Raw genomic sequence first — 24,439 nt, 5'->3', positions numbered from 1 at the left:
CATTACATCCAAGCAAGCTCAATACCTGGTCCAATTCAAAAACTTACACTGCTGACATTTAACACATTTGTTGGTATATAAATAATAATAGGACTGCGTTCATTTTCTAATTTTTGACAGTATAATCAATAATTTCTATTTTATATTCAACTGGCCATCAAGAAAAAAGTACAGCCATGACCTATGTACAAATCCTTGGAAGCCAAGATGTTAAATTAGCTTTTTTATCGGTCAGAAATAACTTAATTTCCTGCACATTGATTGGAGTCCCCTGTAGTGAATTAAATTGATTAGACATGATTTGGAAGGCTCACACCTCATAGACCTCATAGCTGACAATTCATATCAGAACAAAAACCAAGCTATGAGGTCAAAGGAAAGCACAGATCTGGGAAAGGCTACATGGGTTCCCAACAGCACAGTGGCTTCCATAATTCTTAAATGGAAGAAGTTTGGCACAGCCAGGACTGCTGGTCACCTGGCCAAACTGAGTAATCAAGGGCCCCAGTGAGAAAGGTGACTAAGAACCCAATGGTCACTGAGCTCCAGAAATCCTTTGTGAAAATGGGACTAAGTTCCAGAAGGTTCAACCATAACTGTAGCCCTCCACTGATCTGGGTTCTATGGCAAAGTGGCAAGACGGAAGCTTCTCCTCAATGCAAAACACATGAAAGCCTGCTTAATTTTAAGATTGAACTGTCTGGTCTTAATTCTAATTGTGATGTCTGAAGTAAACCAAGCATTACTCATCACTCGCCCAATACCATCCCAACAGAGAAGCATGGTGGTGACAGCATCATGTTTTTGGAATTTTATGTTGTTTGCCTTTTATGACCCTTTTTTGCATTTCAGCTGCTGATTAAAGCCAGAAGAAGTGACCTAATGCAGTGGTTGCCAACCTTTTCGGGTCGATGGACTACTAAATTTACCAGCTCCGGACCACGCATTCACGGGGAGCCGGGTGTCACTCAAAGGGGAAGAAACTTCTCCCATAGTGATGTCACGATGCCAGGATCCCACCCACTCTCCCATCGCAGGTGATGATGATGTGATGATGCAGGTGATGGGAGAATGCGTGGGTTGTGTTCAGAGACTTACCGGAGCCTGTGATCTACACTTGAAGGACTAGGGCTTTTTAAAACCAAATGTGTTTAATATGTTTTGCCTCTTTCCCTGACCTATCCCAACCTACCCTCTTCTATCACCGATTGTTGTTTAGCTTGATCAAATCACTACATTTCTACTGTTTGATAACATCCTGATCATCTCTAGCTTTGTAACACAGCCCTTGAGAAGTCTATGGGCCTGTATTGCACAGGCATGGCCAGCACAGCAAAGACATTCAGCACTGATGTAAACAAAGCATGGAACATTGGACATGGTAGTGCGTATCTGTGGAGGGGTGAGAGAAAGTTTGGTTAGAGGCAAAGAGGATAAATGCACAACGTCCTTGGCAGTCAATTTGATAATGAAATAATTTTTCCGCTCAATTTCAGTTAAGGAATAAGAGCAACTGTTATTGAGTATGGAGATTTAAATTGAATCACTTTTCTACATTGGAAACTTGATTTCCAGAATGCATGGTTAGTCTGTGTTCCCACCAGATATGGAAGAAAGCGCTAGAGAGTGAGTTATAATGGAAACAAAAATGAAGATGGAGATTCCCAGCAGCCTACAGACTAAATAGAATACATTTACGCTTACACTATGCATTTCCTTATAGGAGCTTTTTGGTTTTTGAAAACATGGTCATCCACATTGAATACAATCCAAATTCTTGTAATCTCGTAAGTAATATTTACCTATTCTCTTTAGCCAAATCACAAGCCCGCACCTGTTTAACGCACTGCTTTAAGCCACAGTCTCTGTTTCATGGTACAATATAGTCTAAATTATTGAAATCTATTTTTAGAAATTAGGTGGATACCCACCAGTCACATTCCCACCCATCTTTAGAAGGCGACATATGCCCACCATGATTATTTAATTTCTAAATTTCTTGGAATACCAAGGGATATACTATGATACTTACCCAGCTTGACATTTTTATAACATATGTATTAACATTCACTATTGCATGGACCTTACTATATGTGTATTATTTATCTGATTTTTTAGCATATGTGTCTCAAGCTCCCCTGATGGTGAAATGCGTCGGGAAATAAGAGACTAAAGGACTTCACATGTAAGGTCACATTAAACAGATCCAGTTTATTAACATAGCAGGATCTTGTTTTTGTCTTCTGTAACAGTGTTTGTCTAGAAACAGAAAAGACCCCCCTAATGTTGCATGCTGTTAATGCAAAGGGAAAAAAGGAGGGCATGGCACATTATTGACTAATGTGATTAGGCAAATATCATGTATGTATATTTATCTGTCTTTTGACTCGCCTTGAATACAATCAGTCCAAAAATACCTCTTTTTCGGTTCCTTTTTTGTAGTCCATTGAATAAAAGCACTTTTACTTTCTTGATACTTCAAAGGAACTGAGCAGCAAATTTGGGTATTATCAAATTTTTGATGTCCAACTTTTCTGTGCTGTCCATAACAAAAAGTCAGATATTTCTCTTCCTTCCTTAACGCTCTACAGGAATAGTGAAGATACATATTCAGCAGTGAACCTGGGTGATCTAGCAAACCTGGAATGGATCTGGTCCAGGATTAAAAACACTTGCTAAACAAATAGCATAAATTTTTAAGAAATCCACCCACGTTTGCTAGACCACCTAGGTTCACTGATGAAAGTGTATCCTCTCCAGTCTTGGATAGCTTTAATAAATCAGGCCCATAGTCTCAGACAGGGTTCCTCCAGAGATTGCTAATCTGCTGTGGCCAATTGTTCTTCCTTTTGATGGTGCTGGCATGGGCCCTGGGCCAACACAACTTAGAGGAACCGTCGGCTATGATCTTCTCAGGTGTCCATGATGGTGGAATTCTGACAACAGATGTACATCAAATCCCCAATTACCATGATGTATTACATTTAGCAGGGGTTCCCTGAAATCTGATATGTATTAAAGGGTTCCTCTGGGGTAAAAAGTTGAGAAAGGCTGCTGTATATCAATGTCATATCAAGCTACCGTCCCTTGGTAGTATCTAATACTGCAGCTTTATATATTACATTCCTAATATTCTTGCAGAAAGGCCCTGGTTACTGAACCTTACCAAAATGACGAAGCCCAAGTATATTACAATTTTCACTTTCAGCTCAAGCAGATCTGGATTCTTCAGTTTGGTCCAAATCCAAACTACACATTTGCAATTTAAATGGAAAGTTGATCTATTGTAGACTGGTTCTGTTAAACATCAGATCAGAGGCATCTGTCCTTAGCATTAGCTTTCTCATGTTCGTTTTTTTATATCATTTTAGTAACAACGTCAGCGACTTATGATTTTAGTTCCTAAATAGCATTTTTCCCAGAAATCATTGTCTGGAATAATTCAGCATATTTTCTGGACAATGCATTTACCAGGATGTAATGTTCTGCTACAGTAACTGGCTAAAAAAAGGAATATTTATTTTTCAGAAATAAAGATATTTCTCTTTACAGCCTGATGATTTAAAAGGTACCATAGGTAGCAGTCGACATATTACACAGAGCTTTACAGAATCCATATCCATATCATATCACTAACTGTCCCTTATTGGGGCTCACAATCTAATGTCCCTATCAAAATCATATGTCATTACCATAATCTAAGACCAATTTGGACAGGAAGCTAATTAACCTAGCAGCATGTTTTTGGGATGTGAGAGGAAATCAGAATGCTCGAGGGAACCCATGCAAACATGGGGAGAACATACAAAGTCCCTGTAGATTATGTCCTGGCCAAGATATATTGTGGTAACAACCGTCCAACACAGTATTTTTCTTACTCTGGTAAGAACTCTCATTTTCATGGGTCAGTGTACTCTTAGCCTTGGTGTTCCCATCTCTACCCCCCTTGTTCAGATGTTGCAGTGAAGGGGTTTTAATGGCTAAGTTCTGTTTGGTAGATCTGTTTTTTCTGATTTTGTTTTGTAAAGAGCAATGCAGGAGAACTTTTCACATACTGTGGCATGTCCTCTTACTACTTGAGACAAAACAGATAGGGCTTTAGCATCATAAATCAGTATAAAAAGAGTAACTATGGCCATGCACAACTGAAAATTGTGCATGGCATTTTCAGTGGCCTTTTTCAGAGCTGGAACCCGCAAATGCATTAGTCTGAATGTAAAAAACAGAGAAAGATCTGATAAAGAAAAAATACTGCCCTTGCCTTAGATCAGGGGTGTCAAACTCGAAAACACAGAGGGCCAAAATTAAAAACTTAGACTAAGTCGCAGCCCAAGAGTTCACCTTTCCAAGCTGGTTCAGGTGCAACATGGATCAATGTGTGGTCAATGAGCAGAATTGCAGGTTGTACTTCTCAACCCCTGAGCCAGGGAAAATAAATCTAATAAATGTTGTGAATGGAACCATATGGAACTTACTCAACCCCTAGAGCACCTAGCAGCCAATCGGGCTGCTTTGGCCATAATTATTACTTGTTGTCCTCTAAGAAAAGGTAGAAGCTAAATTGTGGGTAAAAAGAACATGTTTTCCTGGTTTATTCCTGGATGAAATGTGTACAAGCCATGCCCACCATATATTTATACCTACCTACTTTCAAGTAATGAAGGCCCTGAACAAATTGGTTTGCCATGATGGATAGAGTAAATCATATTTGGGGTAAATAAACCTAAAACAATCTCCCTGAAATTAGTTCCCTTGTGTTGACATTGTAAAAATAGGACATTTTTAACGTATTACATAGGATAATGTTGCAAATTACATGATTAGGCAGTTGGACTGGATTGCTTTATAGTATGTATGCATTATTTTGCATCCTTTATCCTTTAAAACATTTGTGGCTTTTGTGACAATTTTTTCCCCCTAACTACTGATGTCTACGCAGCCAACAATGGCTGCCACATTTCCATTTTTACTCCCACACATCTGTCTCTCTGATGCATTATGCATAAACTGTGTTTGCCTTAATACTTACATGCAGTCACATAGTATGGATGAATGGTTTAATGAATTACAGCACTGGCCTTTTACTGATGAATTTGGTGCTGAAATAAACAAAGAGCTTCTGTTTAACATATCCAACCAGTTTACAGTAATTAGAAGCTGCAGTTCAGTTCTACAGATACCTGAAATGTACAAATGGCATTTTCAAAAGCAGATCATTAGTGAAGGTGCCTGCCCTAAGGCCGCTGCTATTTGCATTATGCAGAGGTGTCTTTGAAAATCTTGGCTCCCTTGACACCCGCAAGTCTGTAGAAGATTTAATCCAGAAATGTTTGCTAAACCAACAGCATTTTTCCAAACTTCGCATATGTGCTGTAAGACTCCTGAAATCATTAGATCAATGGGGGTTTTAGGTTAAAACACTACGATTCTAAACTTTCTTTAAAATTGGAATTGGAGTTTTATTGAGTGTAAAGATATGGCTCATACTAAGCTATATTCAGACTTCAGGAGGCTGGTCAACTAATAAGTATAGTCCATGTTACTGGTGCAGCAATATTGACAACTGAAGGACCCTCGTTGTTTCAGGTGAAGACTTGTGTGTCATTTAGGTACTTCAGGTAGGGGCTTCAGCATTTTATTCTTTTTACCTAACTTAGCAAATATATATGTGGAAGGTGGTCTGAAAAGCTGGAGGTCAAAAATAAAAATAAAAAAATAAAATAATAATTTTACAGATAAACAGCATAAATCCACATATTCTGCATTGTGTTTTCCTTTTATGACCTGTAAGGTTCCCATTGTGCCATAACTGTCAAGCAACATCTAAACGCTTACGTACTGCATCCATTTAAACAAATGAATAAAACATAAATTTACCTTCTCTTGGATGAACATGCATTACATTTAAGTCAGTCTAGTTGCTGTGAGGCTTAGGAATTGCATTTAAGCAGCTGAACAATGCTATTTCTTGTAAATTAATGTTTTTGTTTTTACATACTGCCAAGAACACATGGCTACAAAGATCATTTGCAGTCTGTACAGACAATGGCTTTAGAGTATTTTACAAACAGATGTGTGTGTTTGTGCCACAGAACTTAAGGACATGGTTATTATACATCAGAAAAAGTACTTGTTCCCCTTTATACAAGTAGACAACTATCACAAACATTTTTAACGTCTAATTACAAAGGCAATTTATAATAGTGCTCACTCTAGTGGTTCCCAAAGTTTTCATGGTACCTTTAGTGCCTTGGCAATAATTATAGGCACTTCTGGTCCTAAGCAAATACCCAAAAAATATTAGCACCAAACATCAGTTCTATTCTAGTCTAGGCTGCGGTGCTTTGAAAACAAAATGTATGCATTAATATTTCAAAAACTGAAATAAACTAACTTGGAGAAAAATAAGCTTGCCAGGGTGACAGAAATGGCAGACACCCTCAATTGTCAGGGGACAGGGCTAGCAGGTACTCCCAATGTCAGGGGGCAGGGCTGGCAGGTACTCCCAGTGTAGGGGGGAGGGGGCAGGGATGGCAAGTACTCCCAATGTCAGGGGGCAGGACTGACAGATACACTGTAGGAGGTGAAACAGGGCTGGCAGGTACCCTCAGTATCAGAAGGACAGAAGTAGCTTGTCCCCCCACAACAAATACAAATACAACAAATACCTAACAGATGTTACGACCTAACAGCAGTTATATTCTGCCCTAGGCTATGCCTTATAAACAAAATAATTACAATAATGTTACCCGTAATTTGAACAGTTTAGCTTACTAGGGGACAGAAATGGCAGATACCCCAAGTGTCAGGGGACAACACTGGCAGTTTCCCCTAGTGACATGGAGACAAACCTGGCAGGTACCTTTAGTATTAGGGGATATGACTCACAGGTACCTTCAGTGTCAGGGGGAATGGATTGGTAGGAGAGCAGGTCTAGCGTGGCCCCAGCAATGATAAACAGAACACATTGACACGTGTCAGTCAGCAGACAGGTGACAAGATTCCCAGTGCCCACAAACAGACTCTCAGATCACAGTGCCCACTTACTTGTCTCCTTTCACCACTTGCAAATATTTTGGAGGCTTGAAGCAGCACATCACATTGATGCAGCACTCCTTCAGGTTGGCCATCTTGTTTGCTAGGTAACTGACAACAATCAGATAACTGGTGGGGACAGGAAAACCTCTGTATTGTAATTGTGCGTAAAAAAAATAACCAATGGGGAAAGGAAGGATAAAGAGGAAAAAATTAATGTAAGTAACAAGGATTTTTCACAGCTGTCATTGAAAGAGTTTTCACAGCCCTGCTAAAAAAGAAGGAGATATAGGGAGCTTACAAAAGCTTCTCTGCAGAGGTACTGATATATGGGATATCAGGAGTCATGTTAAAAGCCCAACTCTAGCTAGGCTACTACTTCCTCAAGGCAGGAAGGATTAGGTCCTAAACGTGGAGACTGTAGGCTTGTAAACCTAATATTTTTTATATGCTCTCTCAACATAAAGAACTTTCTGATGTGCCTCCCTTTTTCTTTCTGTATTTGTTTTCAGGGTAAACATTGTTCCTTTTGTACCCTGTCCTCCTTTGTTAGTTATGTTTTGTGTATTTGTACATTTTTGGTCTTTTCATTCTAAACTGAAATCTTGCATGAATAAAAGATTGAAACAAAAGCCCAACTCCAGCCAGACCTGCCTTTTTGAGTCCTCCAAGAATGGCCTCCGAACAAGCAGAAAGAAGCAGAAAAGTCATGTTAAAACACAACAATGTAGTCTATTCAGAAACTGTCTGTGACTTACTGATCCTTTGGCAGATTCCCCTGGAGCTAGATAGCTACTAGCCCTTAGATATCAATCAAAGATATCTACAGGCCCCAGTCCCCAAGGCCATTTGGGCTGTTTTTCAGTAGGTGTGGACCTATTATTAGGTCCTTGGACAACATTGACACGGTCAGTGACTTTGTGGGGCCAAGGACTCACTAAGATGCTCAGCAAGAACAAGACTGAGACGTGGTAGTCTGACTAAAGCCCTGGTTAAAAAAGCCTTGGGGTAATTATATTGCCCAGAGAGGAGGGAAACCAATGGCGCCAAATGGACAGCAGAATGATAGTGTCATACATTCACTTTTAGGGGGCACACAGAGCTCCTTTATTTTGAAGGAGCTAGCACCTATTGTGGTGGGGGAGCTGAAGATTCCCTTTCACCTCACGTTAGGTGGCCCTATGATTTTCTGGTGGATGTCTTGAGCAGCAATGTATTGAAAAACAGAAAACAAAATAGAGAAAACAAAAATAAAGATTTCCAAGGATGTCCCTTGGCAATTTAGGAGAATGTGAAGTGTGAACTAATCATCTCAAGGAGTCAGTTTCCCAATGCCAAAAGCATTTGAAGCTCAACTATAATGCAACATAATCTATACTGTATGTCTTATCTCCATTTCCATTTATTCCAAAGATCCCTAACATAATCTAAAGTTTCCTGTTTTAGTCTGAGGATCTAAATCAGGAGATAACTCTCAACTTTGCAGGGTGAGTCTTTAGAATCCTTACATGTCTTGAATATAAGTAATACCATCCATGTTGCTGCTTCCTTCAGATTTTCTGAAAATCTATTTGTCATGCCGGGAGAAGTAAATGGAGGGTACACTGCACCTGATCTGTAAAAAAAGACCATAGTTCTGTTGTTCTTGTATGCCTACATACTAGTTTGTTTTCCTTTCCTGATACTTTAGCATGGCTGAATAACAACCCTCCTGAGGCTTTAGGTATAGTTACGGGTTTAGTTTTTTTCCTCACTTGCTTCCTTTACAGAATAAAAACTGCTACTTTAAAGTAGAACTTTATAAATGAGAGCTGCAGTTGATATCTGCTCTCTATTACAGTGCTATGCACCCTGCGGTCCATCCCAATAAGTTGTAGTTAGGAAAGCATTCAATGAAAACCCCGGAAGTTGTGTGCGCTAATTGAAGAAGAAAGAGCTCTGAAATTAGGAGAGATCCAGATTTTTTACTTTGAAAGTTTTTTTTTTTTTGCAGTGGTATATTGTAACTTTTACAGAGGACGTCTCCATTAGAGGAATACTCTAATGGAGACTAAGGGAGAATTGCTGTCACTAGAAATAGGATCCAATTGGACACACAGACAACCCTTTCCTACTCCTTACTTAAAAAAGTTTGAGCTTTCTATACACCTTAAAACCAAGCCCATCACCAATTGCTTTAGCTGAATAAATTATCTACAAAATGTTTCTATTTGTTATAGTAATTGAACACATTACATTGCCTCCATTATTTGACTACACAATAAAATTCTTATGTACTTCCTGATTCTGAACACGCTGGAGTGCACTCTGAAAGGAACTAAAATTGGCTTTTTTAATAAACTGCTGTCTTACCATGGTTCTGCTTAATACAGAGAGTACTGGATTTACTGTCTATTTTCAGACTGGTGTGTACTGAATGCAACTTCCTAATGGGGCATGAGAAGGATAACACGAATAAGTGGTTAATGACAAACCCATTAGGACTTAAGCTGTGTTCTGTCTAAACTAAATTAAATGTTGATAACTTGCCTGGCACAAATAACTTCTTTTGTTAATAAAACACATGCTATGTCAAATAGGATTAGCTGATTTTAACACCTTAATTAGGGTTTGTTCTCATCAGTTTTCTCATTCTACACATTTTGCTTACCCTCGTGTACAAAGTTACTCAACCTTATTGTTCAATATTCATGTGTGCCTGATGTAGTCAGATGCCTATGCAGTGGACATGTCAATATTTTTTACTTACTGTGCAGCTTGCACATATTTCCAATAAACCATAATATTCAGACCAGTGTAAAAGAAAGCAAAATGTTACAGGTCTGAGTGCTCATTTAGACTGTCCCAGTAATTTGCAGTGTGCTACCAAGTGAGCCAACATTTGGTCCAGAGTCCTGTCCACTTGCAATAGCAAGCCCAAAGTATGACTCTATAACCCACAGATGAATCATCTGTACTATTTATTAAAAAGGAGCATGTCCGTTGAAATATGGTTTGTTATACACATGAAATTAATTTAAAATATTATAAAAATAATACCCACAGCCACTTGTCACTGAGTTTTTATACTTCTTGTTGAAAGAAAGTAGATGTACTCTTTCATGAATCAGTGCTGTCACTTATTTTGTTGTTTTCTAGCAAAAACTCTTCTTTTTTAAAATTGAAATTTTTTTTGGAGTTTTTTCAAATAATAAACAAAACAACAAATATAAGAAGAATAAGAAGGTAGCCAAAAAATACAAAGTAACAATATAACAATAACAAGAAACAGAAAACATATATATGACTCTTGTAGAAAATTACAAAATATTACAGATTTCAAGTAGTACAGATTTCAAGGTAGCAATAAATCAGGGCCTTCCTTTAAAAAGCTTACTGTATAACCATCAGAAAACATATCTAAAAACAAAATTGTCCAAACATGAAATTTATAGGTGAATTAGGAAGATAACAAAAAAGAGAAAAAGGAAGATAGGGAGAAAGGGAGAGGGTACAAGGAGGACGTAGAGTGGAAGAGCAAAAACTCTTCTATGTGGTTCTTCATCAAAGTCTTAAACATGTACCCAAATATAGAGTTTACATTTACAGCTTTGTAGTTACTTAATTAGGACTTTTTAAAAACTGGCACCATGTTGACCTTGTGCCAGTCTATTGGTAAGAAGCCAGTGATGAAAGTGTCTCTGAAAATCAGAAACGATAGCTTCAAAATAATGGAACTCTAATAGAACTCATCTCTTTAAGGACTTGTAGGTAAAAACAATCTTTATTTTATAAAGTTACTTTATTCACCTTTTTTTTTTCTAACTGTTTCTGTTCCATATCAGTTATGAGCCATTGCTCCATTTGGTGCTGTAGCAATACTATTCCCAATTTGGACTGTAGCTCCAACATTTTCCATTGTATACAGAATTGAAGAAGGTATTTATTACCCTTCTGTTTCCCCGCAGTCCGCAACTTCGAGTTATTTTTTTGAGGGGCCTACATCCTCAGACCTGATCTTTTTACTGTCCATACAGGTAAATATTTTTAGGTGTCATCTTTCCCACAGCTTTTTTTTTTCAATCTTGCTTTTCTTTTTACATCTTTTGTTATATTCCTTGTAACTGTGAAATCCTTGTAGCATTCTTTTATTTTCAAAAATTTTAAATTACTTATTCCTATTGTTTAAGGCTATTTTTAAATTGAATGTGAGCTACATAGGTTTTCCTTTTAAACTTTTTTTATTGCCCGTGGGATATTATTTTGCAATGTGTTTGGTTACAGTCAATTTGCAACATTCCAATTTCTGTTCTGTGTTCTCTTATGACAACAATCTTTCTCAGTCTAAGTCATAGAAAACAGACCTTTAACATAAAAAAATTGTGCTCTCTTAATTTAGGTGTTTTTTTTTATCCTTCCAGTTTGTGCTTGTTGTTTACAACATAGATTAAATGAAATCATGTTATGGCACTACTACCCAGAGTTTCCTCCCAATGAACATCTGTGATAGACCTGCTAACCTCAAACAATGCAGTGTTTACCAGGGCATTATTGCTAGCTGATTCTTCTATAAAGTACCATAAAATTGTTTTGTAATAACTACTAGTATATACATTCCCACCCTTGTCTGTCTACAAGAAGAACGGACATGGCAACAAAATATAACCATGATATGGTATGGACATCATTTCTCTACATTAAGGTACACTTAAGTCATACTGTGCCTTTCTCCAGAGGCTGAGGTTGCTCTGTCTATTGATGGTGCCATCTTCCTTGTTTTGTATCCTTGGCCATGGTACGGGCAGTGGTTGTGAACACATGCACGCGGGTTACACCTAGACATAGCATGTCACATGTGTAATTAATAACCTTAAAAATTGGTAGGGGTGGGCAATGTTTTTATTTTGGCAAATGAAAGCTTGCCTATCTCACTCTTTTGCCAAAAAAACAAAAACAAAACAACTTTAGCTGGTAGCATTTTTTTCAGTTTGCCTTTAGTTATTCTTTTTAGCAGGCCTGCTTTAAATCAGATAGCAATGCTCACTTATCTGTTAGACTTCAATGTGGGTGATATCCTTCCCACTGGCCAGCAATGTAAGAGGAATTCTTCCCAATGTCAACCACACTAATATACTGTAAGCTGTGGATATAGTAATTATAGCAGGTGCTCCCTGAAGACCACCAATCTTAAAAAGGTTAAGAAACACTGTGTTAGGCTATATATACACGTAAATGACGCTATTGTTCCACTTTTTATGATCCCTCATTGTTTATGACAACATCTGTACACACCACTAAGAATGACAGATAATTGTTGGAATGGATCGCTTCTGTTGCCAAAAAATCATCATGGATCAAAAAATCATCATGGATCATCACCATGACACAAGTCGGCACATTTTTCTTTTCAATACATTTTATTGACTTCAAAATAGACAATAAAACAAGTAAGGATATGAGTTTACTAAGTTTGTACGCATAACCAAAAGGGAACGGCAACTGGAAAAGCTGTAACATAATGTGGCCAATACAGCAAGAACAAGTTGTTGTGAGAAGCAAAGTTCCTTGAAAAGTCATGATTTAAAACATAAACATTAGGTAGTCTACTGATCCAGTCTGTGAAAAGTATAATATGAAAAAAGCTGCCGATACACTAGACTCTATATTAAAGTGATGTTATGAGATAGGAAAGTCTATTGATGTATCCTCTAGGGTAGTGCAAGGCCATGTCTATAAAAAAAGGGAACAAAGAAGTAGAGAAAGCAACTAGAAGAAAAAGAGAAACACACAATAGTAATAAATAACAGATAAACATGATTTGTAGGTTGGGGTATAATGTACACATCAGATGATTCTTGCTATATAAACGGTTAGGCTACGAACACACGTGCAATAATTGTCGTTGGAAACAAACGACTAATGATCGATCCTCCGATAATCGTTAAAAAAAAGTGAACAATGACTGGATAACAACGACGAACAAGAAATGTCACTGGAAACAAAACACCGCCCTGGCGGATCTGATTTGGCAACGATCGTTAGCTATCTATTCTGTGTACAGTCGTTCAGTGATCGTGGATGGTTCAGCAGTACACTTTCTCCTGTACATGTCCCTTCCTGCATCGTTCAAACAATCGTATCTAGCGTGTGTACATTATTGGTGGATTATATTTGAACGATCATATTGTTTCAGCATGTACAGAATGGTGCACTATACGATCGTTCAAAATAATCATGAATTATTGTTGATTGTGTACCTAGCCTTAGGCAACTGTTTAATGTAAGGTAAAAGTTAACTTTTTTTTTTTTTTGAGAGGTGGTTTAAAGCCAATGGAGACGGCGATCCTGTTGATTGATTAGATGTAGACTCCTGCATGGGCAGGACTTACATTATCTCCAGGCTGGCTCTGTGTACAGCGAGCCAAGCTTTGAGCTACAAGGTTCATGGGCCATGTAGTTTGGAACTTCAAGTGGAACTAAACTAAAAAACTACACTTACCTTTTAATCCCACAGGTCTCTCTATGGCACTGGTCCTTCCCATGATCTAGTCCCGCGTTGTCCTGGAACTCCTCTTCGTCATAGAGCAAAGAAGCGCTGGACACCACCATCTTCTCTTCTGTCTTTTTTCTTTGTCACCCCTTCTTGCATTGTGCAGGTGTGAGATCGGGTGATGTAGCCAATGTAGAGGGAAAAAAAAAAAAGAGAGAGCCGATCTGACTGCACATGCTAGGAGGAAAAATTCCCTTCTGCCCATACCCTAATCTCAGGCATGCGCAGAAGGAGCAGCCGCAGCCTCCTGGAATGCATGACATAGTTATTAAGGGAGGCTCTGCACCTCCATTAAGTCCTAAATGCGTCAGCATTTTTAAAAAAAACATTTTCGCCTTACATATAAGGGTTGTCTTCCCTTCTATGTAAAGTAAAAATGTTGAGTTTAGGTACGCTTTAAACAAAAAGCCACAAGCTCTCTTTTGGAAACTAGTACTACCTCCTGGTACATTTTTGTTTTTTCAGTTTAGGTTCCCTTTAAAGCGTACCTAATCTCAGAGTTTTCACTTTACATAAAAAGGTAGACAACCCTTTTATGTTAAGTAAAAATTCTGTGTGTTTGTATGTTTTTTAAGTGCAACACCCTTTTTTTTTTTTTTAAATCAGCACGGCCCTCTAATTCTCAATTGCATAGGCGATCGAGAATGAATGGGAGCGCAAAGCCTACTAGGATACCCAAGTCACGCATCCCAGGAGGCTATTGGGTGCTCCTTCTGCACATGCCTGAGCACCTCGAGCATGTGCAGAAGGAGCCCTTTCGTCAAAAGGGAAAAATATCCCCAGCTCAGGCATGTGCAGTGAAATCGGCAATTTTTTCCCCCCAACTACGTCACCCGATCTCGCGCCTTGGTCAGGTGACGTAGTAAGAACCCAAAAGAGGAGAAGATGGCGGCGCCTGAAGCGCTGGCCTGAAGACAGATGCCGGGACGACACAGGACTGGATAGAAGACACCTTCGGCCCTAACGATTGTGCTGCGGGATTAGAGGTAAGTGGATTTTCTTTTTTTTTTATTTTGGACGTTTTTGAGTTTAGTTCCTCTTTAAGTAGGGCTTTGGCTGCTGGTTTTAGGCCAGTGGAGACTTTTTATGGAACCTTGGTATTATGTAGCATGTGTAGAATGCTTTATAAGGGTAGTATGTTATTGTCAGAGAATAATGAGTGCAGGCCCCATATCTATGGCTATGTTGTGTATGTACAACATACACTGCCCTCACATTCAGCTCTATGGCTGCTCACACTGGATGAGCTCACAAGTACTGACGCGCGCACACTACAGCCCACAGTCCCTTCCCCTATGAGGTGACTACTTTTACTCTACTCCTATTGGACAATAGCAGGAACCTATTAGGGCTCCGCCTTCCCTGGGGAATCCCTGTGATTGACGTAACCCTCCGTCCAATTGGCGAACAATAAAGACAAAACTCCGCCCTTCAAACTTGGCCTGACGCGGACCCCAAAAGACAGCTGCACTTTAAATAACTCCGTACATTTCTTGTCATCCCCGCCCTTATACTTTTTATCTCGTTCGCTGACAGGCCAAAGGCAGTGACGCCACCGAGAACCTCACATTCTATTGGTTTGAGTTCTGAGGGAAATGGGCGGCGCCTCTCTGTACTCCACTCCACTCGCCTCCTACTGCCACCTGGTGGTACGTCGGGGGTAAAGGCAGGGTGTGTGTGTCACACAGTCCGCTGCCTGTCCGGCCTGTCGGAGTATGGGCTGAGCGCCGCCCGCCACCGTCTGAGCCCCCTGAGTGTGTGTGTGTGTGTATCGCGGAAGAGGCGGGGTCGCTGTGAGGAGGGGGCGGCTTCCGCTGTGCGTTCCCCTCTGACACGGAACATTTCCCTCCAGTGTAATGTGTGTGTGAGCTCCTCCCTCCTCCTCCTCTGGCCATCTTTATTACATTCATTACCGCAAAGGAAGAGCGAGCCGGCCCTGCCTCTACCTACCGCGGATATCGCCCGACCACCTGGACACAACGCGCCCTACCGGAGGGGGAAGAGGCGGCGCCGCCACAGGACTCTACGTCACCGGCGGGGTCCCCGGCTATGATCCGCCGGGAGCTGTGATCTGACTTCCTAGGTGGGTGATGATCGCTCCTGCAGTGTATGGGAGGAGGGGGCAGGAAGTGCCGGACACACGGATCGGCCATGTCCCGGTATGGCGGCTTGGGCCCGCTGGGGGCTGGGCACACATGGAGGGAGTAGTAGACAGGATGGGGGTGGTGGAGCTTTGTGGGGGTCAGTGGCAGGTCAGTGCCAGCTCCCCCATTCATCTCTTCATAGCCTGGGAGCTCCACTACACACCTTGGGGTGTATGGGGACCCCTCTGCCAGCACACTATGGGTGTTCACCTTCCTAATATTTACAGCTCAGTGCCTTCTATCTTCCATGTCTGATCATCTGCTCCCCGATTCCTGGGAATGTCTCACATGGAGGTCATCGCTTGTGTTGTCAGACATTGCTGGAAACCTTCACAAAGGGTTAAATTGTTTACTTTTTATTGAGTGTGAGATTTCCTTACACTTCCTGTTGTGCAGGGGAAACAGGAAGTGAGGGGATCCAGGTGACCCCCCCCATGGGAGATTTATTCTGGTCTCACCCTGGTAAATATTGGATTATACCCCATGTAAAATGTTGCTGGGCAGTTTGATGGGAAATACTGGGCAACTGCCAGGATGGTGCACCTAGTGGGAATGTTGTGTTGTCGGGGCCCCACTTCATATTAACCTGGGGCCCCGTTTTACTTGTTGCTGTGACAGGGGTTGTAAACCTTTATTTCTGTGATCAGTATAAAGCCAAGCTTTGTGTATAGGATCCTGTGACCCGCAATGTTTAGGATTGCATTGTATGGCCAGTGATATGGCTGCTGGGCCGTGTTTGCCGGCCTTTGTTTTCCTGAGCGGTCGCCATGTTATCAGGCCGTTGTCATGTGCGGTGTGTTGATGGGTTTCCATGAGTTACATATGTGAAGAGCTCAGGTGACGGGGGAGGGGATTTCCCATTGCCAGGTATTGTATATAATCTCGGTCTGGGCCTGGTGTGGTGATAGAAGACATCCTAGCTGTAACATTTACTCATTATACTGGATGCGTTTAGCTTGGAGTCATACTATTCCTCTTGTTAGACTATCTCCAGGCCCTCTAACCTATCCTACACAATGGGGTCCTCCCCCACCTTGTAATGCATGAACTAAGGGTCTAAATCTGCCAATCATATCCCTTGACTGTGCCGCTTCCTGCTGACTGCCAATCTAGATTGGTCCTCCTGGCTATGACATCATCTTCAGACTTGGCATTATCCTGAGATGACCCTGGTGCCTGGCAGCCAATAGGACGTGTCCATGTCACAGGGGCAGTGATAGGGGCACATTGATTAGGCATCACTCATCTTACATTAGGACAAGCATGTATTTGTTGGATTACCTGAAAATACAAATATTTGTTACACCCACTATATATTATACTTGTATTTATCTAGTGCTATCATATTATGCTGTTCTTTACCAAGTCCATAGTCATGTCACTAGCTGTCGCTCAAAGGGGCTTACAATCTAATGTCCCTACCATAGTCATTTGGCCTTATTACAGTCTAAGGTCCATTTGGGGGGAAGCCAATAACCTAACTGCATGTTTTTGGGATGTGGGAAGAATCAGGAGTACCTGGAGGAAAACCCACGCAAGCACGGGGAGAACATACAAACTCCATGCAGATAATGTCCTGGTTGATTTTCTTAGCCACCGTGCTGCCCACTATAATATGACGTATTCCATTCAGTCTCAGTGCTGCATATTATACAATGTCCTCATTCGGGAAGCTCATTTCGTTCGCCTGGGGGTTGACAAGCAACAGCAAAGGTTTCACATGGGACACAAAAATCTGACAGACATTTCTAAAGCTGAACTTGAGGAAAAATCCTAAATACACAGATGGAATACATGAATGCAATCTGCTTTACCTCCCAAAGGATTTGTATTTCTGTATTTTTAGTCCTGAGATGCACACAGCCCTATCACAAGCCCAGTCATTGCTGGGGGAGGAGGAAGTCTAATCGTTTTGGTACTGCAGGTATATTTATACCTATATTTGCATCACCCACCCATCCTGTGACTGGACAATGAAAGAAGAAACAGCAGTCTGATGAGCTCATCTGTCACTCTCCTCTGTACTCATTGCATTGCACACCTTTTTATTGGCTCCTTGTATTGCTTTCAGCTCTGCTGTACAGGGCAAGCAGGAGGTAGATACCGAGTCTAATTAAAGTACTGCAAAGAATTACGTAAGCATTAGAGCTGCACTATGTTGTATCTTTTATATCTGCATCAGCTTCAATTGTCCACTATACAAAGAACAAGTTTGGTTCTAAACTTATTTTAAAAGCATCTGAATATACAGTTTGTGTATGTAGGCAGTGTTGGTTGGTACATATGTTGGTTACTCATGCACACCTTGTTGTATTATGGTAATGTCCTATGGCATTAGGTAGGAGAAAAGGCTTTTGCTCATTATTTTTAATACTGCAGCACACCACATCACATATTTTGCTCTGTCCTGTGCTGTTGTACAGATGCATTCTATAGATGTGTTGAGGGGCATTTTAAAATCAGTGGTACCGCAAGGCATCCCATTATGCTTGGTGGGCCACTATGCATTGGGGTTAAAGAAATTGTCCTTTAAAATATGTGTTACATTCACAACTCATTCAAAATGGATGAGCTGCCTTAACACAACTCACAAAACCCTGGTATGGTATTGTTTGGCACCACAATAATCCCTGCATGAATGGGCGCCTAAAGACGGCGCTTAGTAGTTTACTAAAATGATGAATTCTGTACTGGATCTAGAGAAGTACTTCTGGTAATGTTAAAGAAGATTTAATCCCTTAAAGTCCAAGCTTTCTTTCTTTATTTATCCTCTTATTGATTTTTCCCTTTTAGGATTCAGTTTGGTGATCAATTGACAATGGATGTCTGTGCACTTGGTTGGGCTTCCCTTTATGAGTGCATTGTAATTTGATTTGTAAGCCATATGAATTGTTAATGAGCTTTTACTCTGTCTTCAAATTCACGGATTTTCAAGAACTGAGCCAGTGTTACCTTGGCTGTAGATTTTATTAGAAAAACAGCCAAAGGCTAAAAAGAAAAGATGAATTTCTTGTGAATTTAGGAAGAGCTCTGAGCTCAGTAAATGATTGATGGGGGTGGCAGGTCAACTTTATTCTTGCATTCCTTTTACAGAGGGTTTCTTTTTCTTATCTAACCTGACCACTGCCTATAATTTTTTAATACACTGTCCATGTCCTTCAATTCCTATGTCAGTGTTGTGGTGTTGGTGGTTCTCTTCTAGACTTCTGTAGAGGAAACCTAATTTAGACACGTGTAGAAAATGACAAATAGAGGGTGTTAAAATCAATCTATCCCATTTGAGTAGTGCAAAATTATATTGTCATATTATAACATCTCCCAACGCACTGGTAATGTTTACATGCAAAGATTTGTGGCAGATAGTGGTTTGTGTGGTGTTTGCTCCCTCCAAATGTTGTCAGATTCTTACCAATATACAGTCCTAGTAGTGAGAAGTCTGGCCACAAATACTGCATGCTATGGGGCCCAACATATTTTTCTGCACTCCATAATAATTGTCTCTTCCCTGTTCTTTGAGACACGGGCAAGGCCTGCCTATTGCTTTTGGAGGGTTTATAATATACCTAAGGGATAAAACTGATAAGTAAAAGAAGTTGGCAGGATTCAGATTATTGTTTGCATTTTTCCGATTGTGTATGACAAGCTTTACCAGAGCTGTCCAGAGGATGTCTGGGTCATTAATGAAAACCTGTAGTGGGAAAAGTAAAGTGGCTGCCATTGCTGAGAAGATGCTTCATTCTATCACAGAATTCCGCTTCATTCATGCTTGCCTAGGCACTTCAGGCTAGAGATGTGGGTAGGGCTTTGTACACATGTAAAATTTCTGTAGTGATAATTTCCAGCAGTACTTTAATAAACAAGTGCGGTTTAGTTTTATGGTGTGGAAATGTGGAAGGGTTTGGTTGAAATTACAATGATCCGCTATGGCTGATTACTAAACAACATTGGGGGACTGCTGTAAAGATGTTAGATTTTAACAGGACATGATTATGAATGGTTATCCAGTGTGTGTATGTGACATTAATAAAGTATTTTTTATTTATTATTTATTATTTGCAGGTAATTATACCTAGGTAGATGTGTGGTGCGGCACAGCAGGGAGGACTGTAATAAATACTTCAGAAGAGCATATACTACCAGTGGTTTGATGGAGATATCCTCTTTGCCTTTACCTGTCTTCTCTACCCTTTCTCCTACAAGAATATCTCTAAATACCAGCCAGTTCTCCAAGGTCAAAACTCTTACATGAGACTGACTCTTGGGAATTTGTTCCAAAAGTCCAAGGCAGAGAATGTCTCTAATGTGGTCCAGCTTGTCAGCCCTGTTCTGGTTACCTTTTTAGCTACAATGTTGAGTGATTTTAGCAAATTGTCTCATTTTTACAACAAAAACAATGAGACATTGCAGAAATTTTATTGTATTTTTTTTTAAATTTACACTCCCCCCCCCCCCCCCAATCTGAGCGTTGGGGAGTGCTAGAAAGTGTTGAATAGTGAAGTTTAGGTGGTTGTTGTAACACAGGGGTCAGCAAACGGCCTTTGGGCCAGGTACGGCCTAGCCAGTAGTCCGTCCCGGCCTAATGCCCCCCTGGTGGATCGGCTTAATCCCGGCCGGCAGGGGTCGGCAACCCGCGGCTCTTGAGCCTCCTGGTTATGCCTCCCTTCCCTTTTTACTGCGGCCAGCATTAACACTTCTGCCGCCGGAGTAAGGGGACATTCCCTCCCCTCTGTATGCATTGCGGAGGAGAGGGATTTCCCTTCAGGGGTGTTACTGGTGGTGGCGGAGCCATCAGTGAGAAAAGAATCCAGCTGTGCCTTTTTGACCTCCTAGAATGGCCTAGTAGCCAAAAAAGTTTGCTGACCCTTGTTTTAACAGAATTATTATTAATAAACAAGATTTATATAGCGCCAACATTTTATTATAGTACAGCAATTACAGTACAGCATTATTGTACTGTAATTGGGGATTGCAAATGACAGATACAGACTGTGACAAAGGAGGAGAGGACCCTGAGCTTACAATGTAGGAGGTGTTGGAAGTATTATATATATATATATATATATATATATATATCTATCTATATCTATATATCTATCTATCCTTACCCCTGGCATGATGTACCCGTCTGCTGTAGTGAATGCATTGCTTACAAATGTATCTGGCTTCTTGGCCTATTGGTTACCCAGCATTACTGTATTGCTGGTCCACAATGACATGCTCCTAGTATTTTCCAGCATGTGCACTTCCCACCTGTTGTTGTTACTTGGTACCAATAGGACCTTCCAATGTTATTTCTAAACGAGTCTCTTGTCACACTATATTATTGAACCTTCATATTTAAACTTTCTCACAGATGTCAGCATTATAAAAAAGATAAACTTTAAATATAGTTTTTATGCTAGTTGCAAACACATGAAAATAATTTTCTATGCTACGGACAAAAAAGGATGTTGAAGTAAAATAAGGCTACAACCATCAGATGATTCTTGTCTGATTATTGCCTCAGAGCTAGTATCGAACGAGAATCTGGCGTGTGTACAGGTCCATCCTGGCGGATCTGCGAACAATCGTAATACAAGTGAAGGAGAGATAGCGCCGTAGGGTACTGCTCCGTCGTTCTTCCCTCTCCATAGAGCATAATGGCTGTACGTACAGCACTCTACAGTCTTTTGTCGTTGGAAAGCAACTTTCACAATTATTAAACGTGTACGTACCTAAGTCCAAACTTTTGTGTGTGTTAGTAAAAGAAATCCGTGTGTGTGTTGGACAATAGTTGTCAATAGTATAAAATAAACTCTACATCTTTGGTGTGCGTTGGAGCAAAAAGAGGCATTTGGTGTTGGGTGGTTATGTACCTGAACATCTGCTCCCATGCTGTGATTAAGCGTAGTAAATCCCTACCTGATAATAACAATTACAGTGACCTCGTTGCTACTTTGAAGTGTCCAGCACACTGTAGCATTGTGTCCACAATTGTCCCACTGTCCAGCATCCAGGACAGTTGCCAACAATATGAGTTTAAATACAGGGAGGTTTTACCTAACCTTGGGGTTTCTGTGACAGCACAGAGTGAACACTTCTAGTTTGTCAAATTGAAAGAAATAAAATTCCATGCAGGTTTTAACATGCTAACATAATTTCTGACGTTGCTTTCAGTCTTCTTAAGTTATATAGCTTTCATTATTATAAGACTTAATGATCCTGCCATGCCTTATTCAGGTACTTCCTGTAATGTAGTGACCACTGTCTGCCAGCTGGTTTGGGAAAAACAGTATTTTTTGGTAGAGGAAAAAAAACAAACAAATAATGCTTTTGATACACTGCTGTTCTTCAGCAGACCAAATGTCATCCAGGTAGAGTTTGCATCTACTTTAACCCTTTGATTACCAAAAGACATTGTACACATTATAGTTTAAAACAAGTTCTGTAAATTTAACACAGTGACTTGTTTTTACATTGTACTGTAACGTCCAATGTGAAGTGATCTGGGTGACTGTGAGGGCTGACAATGTGCTCTCATGCTACTCCTGGGAGGCTGAGGCTAGCGTAATGTTTAGGTTGTAGAGTGGTGAACATCCTTTCCTGTTCTCCCTCTGTGTAGTAATTCTAGCAACAATGCCTTTACTAACTTCTTATCCTGTAACTGTGTCTTGCCTGGCTGTCATCCTGTTTTATTATTAGGAATAAGGCTGGGTACATATGTGCAATAATTGTGAAAGATTCTTTCCACTGACAAAAGACTGCGCGATGCATGAACGAGCACTGTACATACATCTTCTCTATGGGGAGAGAAGAACGAAGGAGTGGCACCCCGCTGTGCTCTCTCCCCTTCACTTACATTAGGAGCTTTTATCATCTGTGGATCAACCAGGACAGACCACGAGCCCTTTACACACTACAGATTCTCCCCCGATATCAGCCCTGATATCGGGGGAGAATCATCTGACGTGTGTAGGTAGGCTAAGTGTAAACACCAAGATGACAGAAGTGAGTTTTCTGCCCAAGGGTAGCAGGGGGGCGTCCACATGGAACAATGAAGCCAGTCTGATCAGTATAGAGTGCAGCTCACCACCCCACCTTCTACCTGTGTGTGTGGTGTTTTGTTGTGGGCTTTTTTCTTGCTTTATATTAGAATTTCTGTGTGTGATGGAGAGGGATTCCCTGTTATTCCTATCAAGTAATTGCAAGTATTTCATTGTATCATTAAGAATGCCAGCACTAGCATTTCTGGATAGGTCAGCAAAAGAAGCCTATAGATTGCTTTTATACTAAACCCAAAAACTGAACAAGGCAATTTTGATGGCAATCAGGTGAATGCAAACTGTGTTTGAAAACAAAGCAGTGGGCGACATGTGTTTTCACCCTGCAACACACGAAATCCTGTAATCTGCCAATCTACATGCAACTCTGGCCTCTTTTCACCGTCTTGCTTTAACTGTTGGGAGCTGTCTGTTACATTTTTGCAGTGCGTCCCCTGATGGTGCTTGTGAGATTACATGTGTGGTTTCATGCCTCACTGTCTCCTGTCCTCAGGAGTAATATATTGGGGTAATTTTGCTGTTTGTGTATGTTGTCTGCTGAGGCCATGGCTATCCCTGAAGTCTGCAGGATGGGCAGAGGTGAGATGGAGAAGGGGGGGGGGAGGGGGCTTTGGTTTGGGTTCACAGCCTCAAAAATATCAGGATTAATGTAGTGCATCCTTAATTAAACCAATACATTTTTTTCTAACTGTGTTTATCCACAATTTAATAAATTTTTAGAACTGCTACTAAATTATAGCTTTACTAGCTGAGCATTAACAATTTGATCTACTTGACTCACTTGTAATAAACACCAAACTTTACCTTAATAAACTTACAGAAGACACGTGTAAATATCAGATTTCCTTAATTTTACTTCTGTTTTTTCTGTTCTGTATAATTTCCTTTACCCCCTGCACTTATCCAAAACCTCAGTGCAGTCTGTCTGTCTACCTTAATGCCAAATTGTACGCTGTATTTTTAATGCAGTGTTGGCAGGCCATGCTGAATGCGCAGTGGGGGTGTAAATAGATGTTGTCAGGTCAGCTTCACTGACCTTCAGAGTTGTGTACTTGTCTTGTCATATAATTACTATGCACTAAAAAATATCATGCACAATATCTTGGGTTTATACTCCAGCTGCTTATTTGTGGGTTTCACGGGATCATCTCAAAACTTTTAAAACTACAAATTGCAGAAAATAGAAAAATTTGCTGCAATGGATTTACAGACTTACAATGTATTTCTAAACAAAACCTTAAGTAAGAAATTGTTTTCTTACTGTTGTTGTCCCAATTTAGTAGACAAATCCTTCTCTTCATCCTGGTGACAATTTTCATCTAAAAATAAAGTGGAAATCCAGATTTTTAGAAGTGTCCTGAGATCTAGAGTTGTCACAAGAGCTTAGCCTAGATCTGCCATTGGGGACACCTGTTTTGATGAAAACTTTTCTCAGTGATCACCCATCTATTTCCTGTTGCATCTCTGGGCAGGACGTGAACAGAAATTTGGTGGTTCATAAACAATAACCTAGCTTGCGGTTTTCAACCCACCATACCTAATCCTAAACGTTGTAAAGGTGGCCATGTAATATGAATTTTAGAAAATCCAAAAAGGCCTTGTTCACACTTCTTGTTCTGTCACATTACATTAAGGCAGCCCATTCATTTTGAATAATCTGCTAATGCATCCAAAGAGACGGCAGCATTTTT

General features: G+C 40.3%; 1 protein-coding gene across 2 annotated transcripts in view; it reads left to right on the top strand.

Moving 5' to 3' along the window:
* Positions 1–15,098: 15,098 nt before the first annotated feature.
* CSNK1G3 (casein kinase 1 gamma 3) overlaps positions 15,099–24,439 on the top strand; it is a 62,848-nt gene continuing 53,507 nt past the window's right edge. Inside the window, exon 1 of one of the 2 annotated variants that reach the window (XM_072416030.1) lies at positions 15,099–15,647. The gene's annotated coding sequence lies outside the window, so the exon portion shown is untranslated. The remainder of the gene's footprint in view (positions 15,648–24,439) is intronic. The other variant, XM_072416028.1, reaches the window with a different exon arrangement.

The sequence above is a fragment of the Pyxicephalus adspersus genome, chromosome 6 (assembly GCF_032062135.1).
Source record: "Pyxicephalus adspersus chromosome 6, UCB_Pads_2.0, whole genome shotgun sequence".
NCBI classification, from domain to species: Eukaryota; Metazoa; Chordata; class Amphibia; order Anura; family Pyxicephalidae; genus Pyxicephalus; species Pyxicephalus adspersus.
This window is presented reverse-complemented; position numbering and strand designations above follow the sequence as displayed.